The 15,808-nt window shown below is 41.7% G+C and overlaps 1 protein-coding gene across 2 annotated transcripts in view; it reads left to right on the top strand.

Annotated features, from left to right (window-relative positions):
- LOC143361522 (limbic system-associated membrane protein) overlaps positions 1-15,808 on the top strand; it is a 113,262-nt gene that overhangs the window by 40,626 nt on the left and 56,828 nt on the right. The window lies entirely within an intron of this gene.

Genomic DNA, 15,808 nt, shown 5'->3' on the forward strand with positions numbered 1-15,808 from the left:
AAAATGGTTCCGATGCGAAGAAGCAGCGCGCTAAGGAGGAACGGATAGATAATGAAAGCATCGTAGAGTCGTGTATTAGCTAGAAGTAGCAGTCGCTTCGTTCTCGATTTAAAATTCTATTTGAACGTGCGCGGCTCGAGTCTCAGACCTTCAGTTGTCCAAGCATACTCGCCGTGAATTTCCCTTGTACCTTATTCTACGGTTTCGTAATCGGGGATTTTCATGTACCACGGCGTAGCAATAGGAAATAGCAATTTACGCTTTCGTGACAGAAGCGAGTGAACGAAACTCGAAAAACGTTGGAAAAAATTAGAAACCGTCGCTATATTATTTCGAACACGCTAAAACGATTTATAGGAGAATTAATACAGTATAACTTCCGTTTCCCGAAATTGGTACAGAAAATTTTGATGTCGCATAAAATATTTGCATCTCTAATTAGGAGAGCAATTTATTCGAACTGCGCGGAACATAATGTGCATCGCGTTTTTAGTACTCTCGTGTTTTCCAGTCTTATCCGGGGGGGAAAAAAGAGCGTACAGCATATGGCATAGATATGCAGCGCGAAATAGAATTAAAATCAGTGCACCCGCGATCGAGGCCAAACGAACGAGGAGCGGATAATTATCCGCGTGACGCGTACTGGTTCATTAATATGAAAATACGAGTGGCACAAGCGACCGGGACTCGCCCGATTCCGAAATCCCCTCGATACTCGCACGTTTTAATTACCTATTATTTGCAAAATCCGATTCTCGCGTAACGAGACCGGTTCGCTCGCCGAAAAATCTCGGAAAAATCAAGGAACCTCGTAACGACGGGTACTCTACGATCGGCTTCCTAATGAAAACGAGCCCGGCGATCGTGCCGGGAACCTCCCGGAAAGTAATTGTATCGACTAGCCGATACCGCGCATGCCCCACACCGTCGAAGATAAACCGGAAACGACTGCTCTCCAAAATCGTTCGACAAGGAGTGTCGAAACTACATTCGTAAAATTTATACCGTTTCGCTCTGATTTCGACGATCTATATACTGTGCGTGACTCGGAAGAAGTCCCGTGAAACGCGGAGCTGATTGGTCAGAGTGGAAGGGGCACGCCTCCAGCTGCTCTATTGGTTAAAGCGGTTGCACATACTATGCAGCGTGTGACGTCAGAGCCTAAGCATTGGCCTACTGGAGCATCAGTGGTGGGGATAGGCGGAGCGAGCGAGGGTGGACCTTGTGCCGTTTCGCGAAACTTGTGAGACACGGACGGTACTGATGACTCACAAGAAGTCCCATGAAAGAAACGCTGAGCTGATTGGTCAGAGTGGAAGGGGCACGCCTCCAGCTGCTCTATTGGCTAAGACGGTTGCACATACTATACAGCGTATGACGTCAGAGCCTAAGCATTGGTTTACTGGAGCATCAGTGGTGGGGATGGAGACTTGTGAGGCACGGACAGCACAAGTGACTCGCGCTTATACAACAAAGTTTTCCGCGCTTATACAACAAAATTGGGTGTAACAGAATTAACGTGTTACTCGGAGCGTAATTATTGCGAAACATTGAACAGCACTCGAAAGAACCCTGTCCGATCCCGAAGCTATACAAGGATCGCGTGGTGCGCAGCGGCCATCAAATCGCATAACTCGATCCCTCACCCTCGTGCAAAGTAATAACCCGTTGACATACGAGGGTGCGCGAACTCTCGGACTAGATGAAGAGATCCGAATCGCGGATCGCACGGTGTCGAGGGGGCTAACGGCGCGAACAAGCATCCTCTTTCGTTATGACGTGCCGATAAATTCCGCCTCGGCAAGGGTTGCCGCCCCCGTTCGTTGCCTTGACATCGACAGCTCGTTACACCGTCAAGACGCTCGGCTGACGGCGTTGTATACATAATTCAAGTGTCCCCATGTGCGGCTTCGCCGCCACGTGCAGACGTTTTCACCCGGAAGGGCTTCCCCGCTCGCCGAGGAAACCTAATTTTCTCCTCGAGTAACCCGTTAACACCCCTGTTCGAATCCCACTTTGCTATTCCCGCCGCGTGACTGTACTAATTACTGAATCTCTGCCTTGAGGTTTGATTCGCCGGATCTTGATGGACTCCCAACCCTCTAAGAAAGCTATTGCACAGACGTCCCTGCTCTTCCTGGGCTGCCTCGAGGTTTTCGGTTGAAGTGTCCGTCACCGGGCTCTAATTAACGCTGGTGTCGTTTGGTAAAAAAACAACTTGCTCGTATCGATATTTATCGAATGCATATTGCTCTCTAAATTAATGAGATTTACTAAAAATGGCTTATTCTCTAAAAATTAATTACTCCTTTTCTCATCGATACCCTGTAGAATATTAACACCGTGTGCCTTAATCCCTATTGCATCGATTAATATCGCTATACACGATTGAAAACGGTAAAAATTGCAGTTACAGCACAAAGATCATGAAAACGGTAATTCTCAGTATTTTTAATTGTCAACAGCTCCGTACTTGATTCTTTTTTGACGAAATTATAATAGCTTGAAATTATAACAGATTAATGTTGAAATATTTTTTAGAGCCACTGTATTTTCCAGTGAGAATATTTTTCACAATTACACGAATACACGGTTGTCTATCGTATAAATCACACGTAATCCGAATGCATCACATTATTTTTATTTTGTCCCGTTTATCTCAGTTGCATGGGATGGATGAAATATGCGAAAATATTGCGAGAATTCATTATACCCGCAAACATGAATGCATATAATAAAACCTCCGGTTTTGACGCCTAAATACGGTATCTCCGAATGCTGGAATTATTTCGCAGTATCTCGAAAGACTTCCGCAGGAGAATTACATTCCCTGGTAGAGGTTCTAAGCATTTTTAATCCACGGTAGCGTTCTAAAATAAATATTTTAGCATTTCACGTACCAGTCTTAGGCAGAGCTCGCTCTGTACAATAAGAACCGTATGCGCTTCATAACAAATTTATTGCCGTGTGCTGTTATAAATTCATCTTCTCCAGAATTTCACCCGCGATAAAATAAAAACCTGCGTATCGCGAGACGAAATTTATGCATGTCACGTGTTATTTGAAGAATCCACGAAGAAAAATGAAACAGACAGACTTTCCAATCGCTTTACACGTCGAATTAAAGCTGGACGGATCCACTTTACGAAATTACGCTTTGAAATTGCCGTACGCCACGGAATCACCTGGTAATTAAATAAAAAAATGATTTTCCAAAATACTCAAATGCCTGGCCGACAAAAGTCCCAGTACTATCCGCACTGCCGTATGCCCCGTGAGGGACCCAGAAGCTCGAGAGAGAAAGTATAGTATCTCCTGGCCGATGCTTGTCAGTGGCTAGACCCACTTTTGGACTTACATCGAGTAAACACATTTCGTCGAGTGTTCTAGCTAGCTATCAGATAGAAGCCTGTGTTCCTGGAGCGGAAATGCGTATGATATATCGTTTCCATCAAGGGAAATGCAACAAATAGCTCCGGAGCGGAGAAGCTAAGTAGCCAGGAGGCGCAGGCCTGATCAAGAATTTAAACGGTCGATGCGCCGGAAAATTTCAAGAAATCGAAATAATTCAGCGGCAGTGCATTGAACGTGCACGAAAATCTCCATCGTTCCCATTTGGTTCGTCCGCGTTATTTAAAATTAAACGAGTGTTGGATGCACGGGAGGCCATTTGTTACCGTGCCAGTTTCCATCCCGGGCGCAGCTCGCGTACAGAGCGAACGAAAGTTAAAAGAAGAAAAATCCCTCCATACGTTACGGAACGGTGCGGCGCGGCAAGGAAAACGAAACGAAACCGTGCGCATGTAGGATATTATAGGAAGGACCCCCCCGTAACAATGGTATCAGCCGCGTCGCGAGAATGTATCGCAGTTAATATATCGGCCGGTGCTGCAATCGATAATTCGACCCGCTCGACGGTAAATCACGATTCCGCGTAAGGCTGCTCGTTCTTTCCGCGAGAAAAACTGCGAAAGGGATTAAATATTATATCGACGGTGCTCCGCGACGTGTGCAGCGGACCGTGCGCCAACGCTGTCTATCCTAGCTTCGCGCACTGCCACAGAAGTGCGCCTGCAAACCTCGATCACTGTGACATTATTCGCGAACCGTTTTATCAACGGAACGACCACTGTAACAAACGCAATCGAAACGCCCGCCGACCGAGAACTGTTCGTCAATTATCGAACAGACGAGCCGTTCATTTTGAAACTAAGTCCATTTATACTTGAATTGAGACATTTATGGGTTTGTGTTTCAATAACATTAGAAATATAGGACACGTGTCACACTGCTTAAGCGTATCTTAAAGAGTTAACCCTTTGCACTCGAGTGGTGACTCTGAAGCACCACTAGAAATTGTTGTGGCATTGTTTCAAAGAAATTACAACAAATATTACAATGTATTTGCGAAATTACAAAATTTGTATTTAACAGATTACTAAACATTTACATATTATATGTGGAAATCGGATCAGTTTCGTATGAATAAAATGAAAATATTCTAAGACGAAGGAAAAATTTAGTTTTAGAATGAAAATACCGCCGAGTGCAAAGTTTACAGTTCCTATTGAAATGATAGCAATTATTAAGTGAATAATAGGTGTTTTCTTAACACAAATCGAGTTAAGCCACTTTCAAAGTTAACAACCAGATTCGTTATAAAATTTGAGAGAGCCAAAGTCCATTCGACGTAATTTAGAATGCTTCAAATTGAGAAAACAATACTCAATTTACTTTATACAGGGCGGTCCACGCAACTTGCACACCTATATAACTTCCAAAGGATGCGTTGCACGAAAAAGTTTTGTATACAGAAGTTGCATGGTCTACAAGGGTACACAATTTAGTGTATTTTTTTACAGGTGGAAGTGTTTCGGAGATTTGAAGGTCGACTTTGTCTTTTTAAATGAAATACTATATTTTTTATACCAAAATATGAAAGAATGTGGAATTCTGATTAAAAAAGTATTGACCTTCATTAGCCCTAAACCTAATAATTAATTGATTAAGTAATTTCACTTTATTTCCTGAAAATTTCCTTCGCGTAATATCAGGTTAGAAAAATAAAAAGAAAATTAAATGATTTTTTTTTCTTTGTAAGAAAATTTTCAATTTACAATTTACTGCTCATCCACATTTTAGTAGAAACTGCAATTAGAAGTTTGTGCGCGTTTCTATCGCAAAATGCAAGCGCTTGAGTTCGTAAGATATAGAAACGATAGAAATTAAAATTTTCTCCACGATTCTGACCGATTGCAATTTTTTCAAAAAATTTTGTTCACCTCGGAAACTAATCCATCTAACATCTCGAAAGAATTAGTCGGTGCGGTCCAATCTTAAGAAAGCTATGGTCGTTTAAAAAGTGTCGGAATATCACTGTGACGGACTGTACGTTTTACTTGTCATAATGTATTACCGTGCAGCGAAGCCATAAAATTGTTTTCCGAAAAAATGGAGCACCGTGTGCGAGAACTAGTTTTCGTTTTACATATAATATTTATTGCCGTCCAGAAAATACGCCCCGGTCGGACAATGCATAAAGCCGACTCGAATTTTATTCATACAATATTTTATATTTAATAACCGTATCTGGAATCGTAAATAATCTGCGCGCTTCTTCGTCAGTTTTAGACGAGCAATGGATGGTATCCACGGCAGACCGCAACAGTGCAACGTACAATGCCATTTACAAATAGATAAAAAGAGAAACCCGTTAGAAATCACTGGCAACAAAAAGTTCATATTTTATTCAATCTGAATACAACTCCGTACGACACTCGGCATTTTATCGCGACATAAATCACGTTAGATAGAATCACGAAAATAGAAGCATTTTTGTTTTCTTCAGTTCGCTGTTGAATCGACGAGAACAAACAGCCCGACAAAATAAATCATTAAATATAACCGCTTTAGATGCGCCGGCGAAAGCGAAATATAAATCTCTCTATGCTAATACGTGCCAATATTGCGAGCACGGTTAATACGTGGAAACATGTTTCCCCGTATCCTCGGAATCACGGGCATGCAGTTTCGATCGTAATCAACCGGGAACCGTCACGCTGAGATGATACAACTTATTAATTAAAAACAACTTGTACTCAATCGTATCATTTTCATAACCTCGCGAGACGATCAATTCAATATACAGGCTGTCCCAAAAATGTACTTCCTCGAAACGGGACATTCCTGGGGTTATTTGAAGTTGAACTTCTTCCTTTGCGAAAATGTTCTCCGCCGCTTTCTTAAGGAGTTATTAACGAAAAACACGGACCAATCACAGCGCGTCCACAACGGCCACTCCCTCCTTTATAGCCGCGCTCTGATTGGTCTCGCCAAGCATCTCCTACACTCCTCCTTGTCGCGGTAGTGGGGATAATTCCGCGACGTTTATCGTCCAAGCCTTGGCGACATATATAGAGAAATCAGTGTATCTCGTTCTACTCTCGAATATTCCTGAACTTTCGAATAAACAAGACACGAAGATTCTGCAGAGACATCTAGGCGATTCACAATTCCCCGAACGATCTAGCAGCATCTTCGAAATAAATCCTCGGAGATCGTGTAAGCACGATAAGAATAAAACGTTGCCGAGATCAGTCTGTGTAATCCGACAAACGCACCTAATTGTCGTCGTCGAGACGTTAGCTACTTCTGCAACCTCCTCAATTTCCTTCCCCTTTGGCGACGAGAGTTCTTCTTGAAGACGCGCAGGCACGTTTCACCGAAAAGGCCACGTACCTCTTCGACGTCTTTCCTTTTTTCTCATTCTCTCTCTCTCTCTCTTTCTCATTCTCTCTCTCTCTCTCGCTCTGTCCCGCGTCTTTCGCATCCCCGGCAGCGACGAAAAGCGCGACAAATGCAAGAAAGAAAAGTACGTGACCCGCGATGGGAGTGTCCACATTTATATTTCCTCCTCTCGAGGTTTTCGGGCTCCTGCTTTCTGCGCTGACACTAATTTGCCCCGTTCCTCGTGTCTCCCGGTTTCTCTCGAGCCCGTCGTAAAATTCTAGCTCCCATCCCCCCCCCCGGTCCACCCGCCATCCTGCTCAAAGGAACTACGTGTTTTACATCCCGGCGTCGGAACCCGCCGCCGAATAAATGTCTAATGAAATTTAAATATTTCCAGCAAGAGGCCGCGAACCGCGTGAGAAATTCTTCCCATTCGTCTTTCCGCGGTGTTGCTGCGGTTACGCACCACTCGTACGGAACTTGTCCCGGATTGTTCTTTTTCCAGCGGACCGCTTCGACACTTAATTCCACCGCAGTCGTCTATCGCTTCTCTCTCTCTCTCTCTCTCTCTCTCTCTCTCTCTCTCTCTCTCTTTCTCTCTCTTTCTATACAACATCGTGGAAACGGTGGTGGCTAGGTTTTGTACACGCTCGTACGATTTGATTTCAAGTCTCGCTACACTTGGTGGCACGTCCACTGCTGCACCGTCCCGGTGGCCGTAACAATTCCCGAGAACGAAAACAGTTTATTTAATGAAACGCGAATTGAGCTGCTTGGATTTCGTGTAATCGTCGCTCTCTCGATCTCTTCTGTCTTGTAAATTTTTTTCTGGGAATGACTAGTTACAGTGATTTCTCTATATATGTCGCCAAGGCCTGGATGATAAACGTCGCGAAATTATCCCCACTACCGCGGGGTATGCCCCGTGAGGGGCCCCGAATCTCGAGAGACCTCGGATATCGAGTAGTGTAAACATAACAGGGCTAGGGTATGTCTCCTGCACGATACTTGACGCTGACAAGACCCGTATTGTTGACATATATCGAGAATTCACTGTACCTCGTCGTCATTTGTGTTTGCTATCGCCTATCGAAAATTTCTCATTTTCTTGCGCTCAAATTACGTACTACACACGTCGAAAATTAGTTTCCCCATTTGTTTTAATTCTTTCGTCTTTCCTGAAAAAAAATGTTTATTGTACACTGTTTGGTTACGCGTATCCGCGTGAAACAATTACCAGTATAAGAGGTTAGTTTAACAAGTAATTGTAAAGAAATATTAGAAAATGTCTTTCTTCTCTAGTACATAATTTCAATAAGTTAAGTTAAATTAAATTTGACTTAAATTCTTTTAGTCATTTTACTGTCTTTAATGGCATCGACTCAATCTTGATATGCTTCTCTAGTGCACAATATAGAAGTTAACGTTATATGCAGGTGTCGAAATAATAATGAAATAACGCGAATTGTAGTCAGATTAGTAGAATGCAGGTCGAACAAGTAGTGCAGGGAGGTCTATGGGCAAACAAGTAGATTGGGGCGGTGCATGGTCAGACAATTGGAATACAACGCGTAGCAATAGGATAAGTGGTACATGGCGACCTATGGCCCGACAAACGGACTAGAAGTCTGACATGATTGCACGTCGTCGTATTGGTCTGAAACGAACGAATTCAGTATCATTTTAATTAGTATGTGTACGAATGTAGCTACGGCGTGAACCAAAAGAAATAAAAGATCTCATTATTAAACGAAATAGTGAATGTATACGAACGATTAATGATCGAACGATTAACATTTGTGTACTTAAGGGTAGTTGTGCTCTTATAAACGAAGTAAAAAGTTTTAATTTGTATTTCAGAGTTTAGTTATTTTAATCTCTTTTCAGTTTATTTTTTATAAGTATGTTTTACCTTGGTATATTTTTCCAGTAGTTCCATAAATATTGGATAAACTGAAACATTGCACGGATTTCCACGGATTACATTTGTTTAAATTTTTCCTTATTAGATACGTTTTCGTAGTTCAACAAATATTAAATGAACTGGCAAAATAAGTATAAATATTTTTTACTGCTCTAATTACATTTCGTTTTCTCTTTGTATATTCGAAAACCAGCTTAACTAAAGTTGGTTTACATACTGCAATTCGCAACACGATTGTTCCAAAAGTTGGCTTTTGTGTAAATTACATCGATTATTCAGTAACTAATTCTGATAAATATTCGCACATATTTGCTGTTAAATAATAACTTTTTTGACAACGTGCAAACTCAATTTAATCAATTTACAAATACATAAATAAAATTCTTAAAAAATTATTTCATTATACCAATCATCAAAAAAATTCAAATACAGTATGGAAGCATTAAATGCTTCAAAGGCAAAACAGAAATTCAATACCGGAGAAGCGGGGATCGTAAAATAAATTCATCATCTACCGATAAAATAAAATTGGGAATAAAATTACGTTCGTAATCAATGATGATTCCGCTGGTGGTCGTATCTTTCCCATTATGTTTCGCATTTGCATTTTCAGAACTTTTGTTTGAGCGGCGCAAAAAACGCAGAATGCGAATGGCGTGTTTATTCCAAGCCATACCGTATTAAAATTTACCGAGAAACAACAGATTACCGTTATTCCCCTTCTCGTCGGAAATATTTGAAATTTACATTTCCGATTGCCGATCGATAAGTTTTATTCGCAGAAAGGTCGGGACGGTTCGCTGAAATTATGGAGATAATGCACAAACGATTCCGTATCGGGCAGGGGATTACTATAATAGATTAGGTAACAAACGACTAATAAACGAAGGGTTCGTGATAAACTGACGGTATATTACATCGAGTTTCGAAAATTTTTCAATCGGTGCACTCACCTCGAGAACCTTTTAATATTTTTTACGGTTTATATCTGTTCTCAACCTTTTTACTGATACAGATAAATATAAATATTTCAGAGATAAATATTTTTTCTCTTCAATTTTTCTGCTCTACCTTACATTTTCTCTGAATTATTTTAATTTGTGATGGCAGACGGTGCATCAAATATTTCAATTAATAAATTAAATTTAATTTCGTGTATTCGGCCAGGAAATACTATTCTTTGATTCTTGGCCCCTCACGGGGTATACCCCGCGGTAGTGGGGATAATTGCGCGACATTTATCGGCCATGCCTCGGCGACATATATAGAGAATCATCGTGGTATACTTTGATGTACGAACAGCTGTTTAATAAGCAGATTTTTCTTTGAAAACATGGCATTCAACGAAAAGGTTTCCTTCGCTTCGTTAAGTGTGTGAATTGCATAACAAACTTTGGGATTAACAAGGTGCACCCTTGTCGCTCGGCGACGCAATGGACGTCTCTTTAACGGTTGCAACGTAGACGACGGTGTCATTCTCTGCTTGAACGATGGTGCTGCGGTGTCATAGATCGCCAAAGCACGCAAACACTTTCGCGAAAACTTAACCAAAACTTAATGGAAAGTGTTGGGTAACTTGTGATAATCGGATTATACCGATACGAGGCAGTGAACCGTCCCGGTGCGCAACAACCGATTTGGAACTTCGTGGTGCTTGCATTATTTCAGTCCTGTGAAAATTACACGGGGAACAACAGTCTTAACAACAAATAATATTGCCGGAGTTTATACAGAGTGATCTTGTTTTTCATTTTGTAATCTTTCGAGACCTATCTTCAGTTTCCATTTATATGTCCAATGATGCTTACTTTAATCAATAAGTTTTATTTAGAGAAAATTAGGTTTGCTTAATGTTACTGCCATCAATCGGACATTTCATGTATTAAATTTAGTTTCAATAAAATAAACAACAATTAGCTTTTGATCAATTGTGCAACTCGCCAGTATTTGTAATGACATATTTCTATTTGTTTGATGGATCAAACGCATTGTTACTATTTGTTTCCAGGAACGAAAATTATTCATGACCTGGTCAAGTGTTTACTGTACTGTGTTAACTAATTAAATGTAGGATATTTTCGAGGATTGTTGGTTTAATAACACAGTACCGAAAACAGTTGCAATTATTCATTCATTATTCGCTTGTCTGACCATAGACCTATTCTACTTGTCCAGTAACTAGACTGCAAATTTTATTTAATGGTAACAAAGGTGAATAGATGAGATCCAAAGTTGAAGACAATAGAATTAGACTATTACACTATTTTTCATCAAAATTACTAAAAGAAATATTCTTTTTTAGTTGCTTCTCCTGACAATTAACATAGACAGTTTTTATTTTACATAAAGATCTGCAGATGACTAACAACATGTTGCCCCCATACCACTTGTCACAATTCAAGTCCGTTTGTCTGATCCTAGATTGACCTATGCCACTTATCCTTTTGCTACGCGTTGTATTTCACTTGCCTGACTATGTATCGTCCTATTCTACTTGTTTGCCTGTAGATCTCCCTACACTACCTATATCTGACCCCATTCTACTAATCTGACTATAATTCACCTTATCTTACTATCGTCTTGACATGTTGCCCCCATTGTTAACTTCTATTTATCATGCAATCATCTAAAATAACTAATATTTTGGACTTCCTACTTTTAAAGGTTTCTCAGTTGACATAAAACCTTCGAAATATTAAATTTGAGAAATTGAATTTTGCTGTGCGCTAGCGACAAAAGATCAAGGTTAACGTTTCGACCCCGGGGTCTTCACATACAGTCTTTTCTCGATACTTGTCGCAAATACCTGGTTGACAAAAGTCGCAGAACTATCCCCACTACCGCGGGGTACGACGTTCAGCGTGGATCAAAGAATAGTATCTCCTGAACGATATATGTCGCAGGAAAGACCCGTGTTGTTGACATAAATCGAGAAAACACTGTATGTGCATCGCGGCACCACTGTGCAATGCTTTAATATCGTTCAACCTTGGTCAGAAAGTCAGACCTGCACGTTTTTGTCCAGGCAGCTTGTTAACTCCACGCAATATTGCAATCTTCGTCGTCCAATAAAAACGCGTTAATGTAATCTTTAACGTTCTCGTCGGCTTAAAGGAATTGTTCAGGAACTCTAAATGCAATTACAAGTAACTAGCAAAGTGTTCCGACAAAGCCAACTGAAAGAGATTGTCAGAGGATTAGCCTCGTCAGATGGATTAGCAGCGGGGTCGACCCAGTGCAAAGAGCAAGTTTCAACACAAAGGACAAACTGTGTCGCGACGGTGTCGTTTCGTAGCCCCGGCCACGTCCGCCAATCGATAAAGGAGACACTGATAAACACCAGCCATCGAAGAAATTTATTTCCAACTCGGCAGGAGTTTATATCAATGAATGGGTGAGCGACGAGCATCGTACCGAGACAGCAGAACTCGCCGATAAGGTAAAGCTGGTCGCTTCTTCACTTTGCTTGTGTCCATCTACACCGGCGAGAGCAACCCTGACGGTTGTTTTCAGCTCGGGTGCTCGCGCCGCTGTAACGAACATAACTACCAGTTAAAGGACCGTCTAATTAAGTGCGGAAATTACGAGCACGTATGCGAACTCGGGGGAATTGGCCGGACTACGCGTCGCTTCAATCCAACCTGCGAAACTGTGAAACTCGAAACAACCGAGAAGGAAACGTACGGTGGAACCAAAAAGTATTTGATCACTAAATTTCCCAGTCCAGAGAAATTGTCCATGTTTGAACAGTGATGATTTCGTGGAAACAAATGATACAGTTATAATCCTGGTGTCATTTTGAAGCTTGGAGCTTCTACTTGTTACTAGCCCTCACTCATTTTTGCCTAAGACAATCTTGCACGACGTGACCGGTGGAGAACTGAAGATACGTTTTCTCTCGAAAATACTGCCAATTTTAAGCGTTCCTGAACACATTAATAATAAACAGATCCCTAAAGAGTCATAAGTTTTAATATAAAACAGGAGAGTATAACTCCAGATTGTTATCACTATATCTATAGGTTCGCAGTGAATTATATATGTCGCCGAGGCGTGGCTGATAAATGTCGCGGAATTATCCCCACTACCGCGAGATATACACCGTGAGGGGTCATGAAACTCGAGAGACCTCGAGGTGTGTAACATAATACGGGTCGGGTATATCGGTGTGAGACCAGGAGACCACTACTAATCCGATAACAAAACTTCTTCATTTTTCACTATTTTATTATAGGACTTTCACCAACACATTCGTGGCATTTTTCCAATGAAAATGATACCAAACATGATATAATTCCGATGATCGTTACACGTGTAAATAACGATGAAGATAGTGTCTCCTGGGCGATAAACGACATCAAGACCAGTGTTGCCGACAAATATCGAGAATTCACTGTGTACGAAAATCGGGACGCTCAAGCCCGGAGTACCGTAGCATAATCGAGACTGAACACAATAACCACGACGATCCAAGTCCTTGCATTCCCGCAGCCGGTGAATTAATTAGGAGATAGATCGGCGATCTGCAGAATAAAGCGTCGGTAGCTTGGATCGGCTGAACAACATGGGAACGACGCGCCTCTCCTCCCCGAAATTCCTAATTAATCCGCGATACGCGTATCCGTGATCGCGGAGCCTTATCGCGAACGAAAGCTGCCCGTACATTGTTAATGCCGATCGATGACTACGATTCGCATAGATCCGGCGTCGTGCAGCCATTCATCCGTTCGGGCCTATAGCGGGACAAGCGGGCCGTTCGTTCGGAAAATGTGTGTTCGGGATTTCGCGGTGATGTGCCGGGTATCTCGAATAAGCCAGGTAGACACCGGAGAGTGCCGCCTCCGCCTCTTCGTGTACCCGGTTTCACCGGCCAGCGGCACGGACTACGGATCAACCCGTGTTGCGAAGCCACTCGACCGATCACCTAACAGCCCCACCCGCTCTTAAGAGGGTGGTGCAAACCGTCATTTTGCAACCCTTGTTCCTACATTTTTCTAAAGAAATCGGACCACCATTTTGCATCGAGCACACATGTTTTCTATTATTTCAACTACACAATATACAGTGAATTCTCGATATATGTCAACAACACGGGTCTTCCCAGCGTCAAGTATCGTGCAGGAGACATACCCTAGCCCTGTTATGTTTACACTCCTCGATGTCCAAGGCCTCTCGAGCTTCGTGACCCCTCACGGGGTGTGGGTATACGCGGGGTTGCGGTAGTGGGGATAATTCCGCGACGTTTATCATCCAGACCTTGGCGACATATATAGAGAAATCCCTGTAATTTTTTGTAGTCGAAACACTTAACACTAGGTTTACGGAACATTAAAAGTGAGTATTTTACATTACTTTATGAAAATAAGAAGAATGTGTCTATCCAAGTTTTCAGCCATTTTTTCAATAATATACACCTAAGGAAATAAGTTTGTTGAATAATTCCACATGGATGGATCTTCACAATCTCAATAATCGTAAATTAAAAATATTAGAACCCGTCATTTTGACGGGTCCCGTAAACCTAGTGTTAAAATTGTGGGATCTATAATTCCTTGAAGGGATTCCTGTCGTTCTATTGGTCCGCAACAAAAGAAACGATGTAGCCTTTTTATTGGTATGAATTTAGTTATGTCATATTTTTTTCTGTCGTTTCTGATGCAGCAGTGGTTCATTTGATGAGTTCGCCAGAAATTGTAGGACGACCTTGATATTCTGGGTCAAGACGAACTCAGCCGTCGCGTCGGGGGGTTATGAAAATGCGAGAAAAGAAAAATCGGTTTTTTTTTAAGTTTTAGACAGAGAAGACGCTTTCCCGCTTGGTTATTGCTATTCATTGAAACAGCTGTGCAACCACCGCACCGGTTTCCGTTTTGTCGCCCACCTATCATATTCCTTTGTCACTGTATATCACCGGACAGATTATCCGATTTGTGAATTATCGGGAACCGATTCGCGCAGATTACGCGACCGGCAACCTCCATGCGCTGCGTCACGCCTCCCTGCGCTTCGTTCGAACGCAGACATTTCGAGTGTGGAGCTCGGAAACTGTCCAGATGCTCGGATTATTGCGTGCACTTCGTGTTACATCGGGGATTGCGTTGTCCTACCTCGTTACGTTTCTCATATTTTGCGAGCGTGTTTGCCATTTATCGAGATCGCGTTAGAAACCCGCGAATTTAGTCATCATTTGCCATACGGACGGCGCATTGTTCCGAAATCGCCAAATTATTTTAAAAAGAAACAATTTTTTGTACAGCTTCTGTATCTTGCAGAGAATGCAGAGAATTTTTATTTTCCATACAAATCCACAGTCTATTTATGATTCGCGGTTAGAATAATTGTTAAGAGACGACAAATTGGAAATAGTATTTATCGCTTGTTACGTATAAAATTGCTTGTACCTTCCGAGAGCTATTTTGTAGTAGCAGTATTAAGTTCCAGGTATCGGGCTACGGTCTGGCTAGATTAGCTTCCAATGGACAGGTAATAAACTTTATCGTGTGTTGGAACCGGCCCAGCTCCGCCTTTTATTTGACTGTCTAACGTTCCGCCATGCGACAGCTAATCGAAACACCATTCCACAGTTTCAGTTTACCGGTGATCCTCCACATTGTACATTCTTTTGCCACCGTATCAACTTCTCCATTATTCAATTTGCGAATTATCGAGGAACCACGAGAGACACGAACACTGCCGGGTTAGCTTCACCTTGGCAACCCAGAAATTTTTAACTTGTTGTTACATAATCCTGTAGATTTTGTCGAGAAAATGCCAAAAATCCAAGTTTTAATGTTAGGAATTCACTGGTTCAAAAGTTGTACGTGTGTAAAGTTGAGCGATTTTAAGTGTTTCTGGCAGCTAAGGGCGCCGCCATGTTGGTATGTACTCTACAGGTTCTAGAGAAGGATCGCTTAACTTTAAACACGCGTAACTTTTTAACCAGCGAATTTCTAACACTACAGCTTAAATTTTTAGCATTTTCTTGTCAAAATCTACTGGATTATATAAAAGCAAGTTAAAAATTTCCGGGTTGCCAAGGTGAAGTTTAACCGAACTACCTCTTTTTACATTTCAGCGTTTCAGGTGTAGCGACTTTCAGAACTTAATCGTGATTAATTAACGTAATGATGTATTGGCGCTCCGTTCATCTTCCTT

The sequence above is a fragment of the Halictus rubicundus genome, chromosome 15, assembly GCF_050948215.1.
Source record: "Halictus rubicundus isolate RS-2024b chromosome 15, iyHalRubi1_principal, whole genome shotgun sequence".
Lineage (NCBI taxonomy): Eukaryota > Metazoa > Arthropoda > Insecta > Hymenoptera > Halictidae > Halictus > Halictus rubicundus.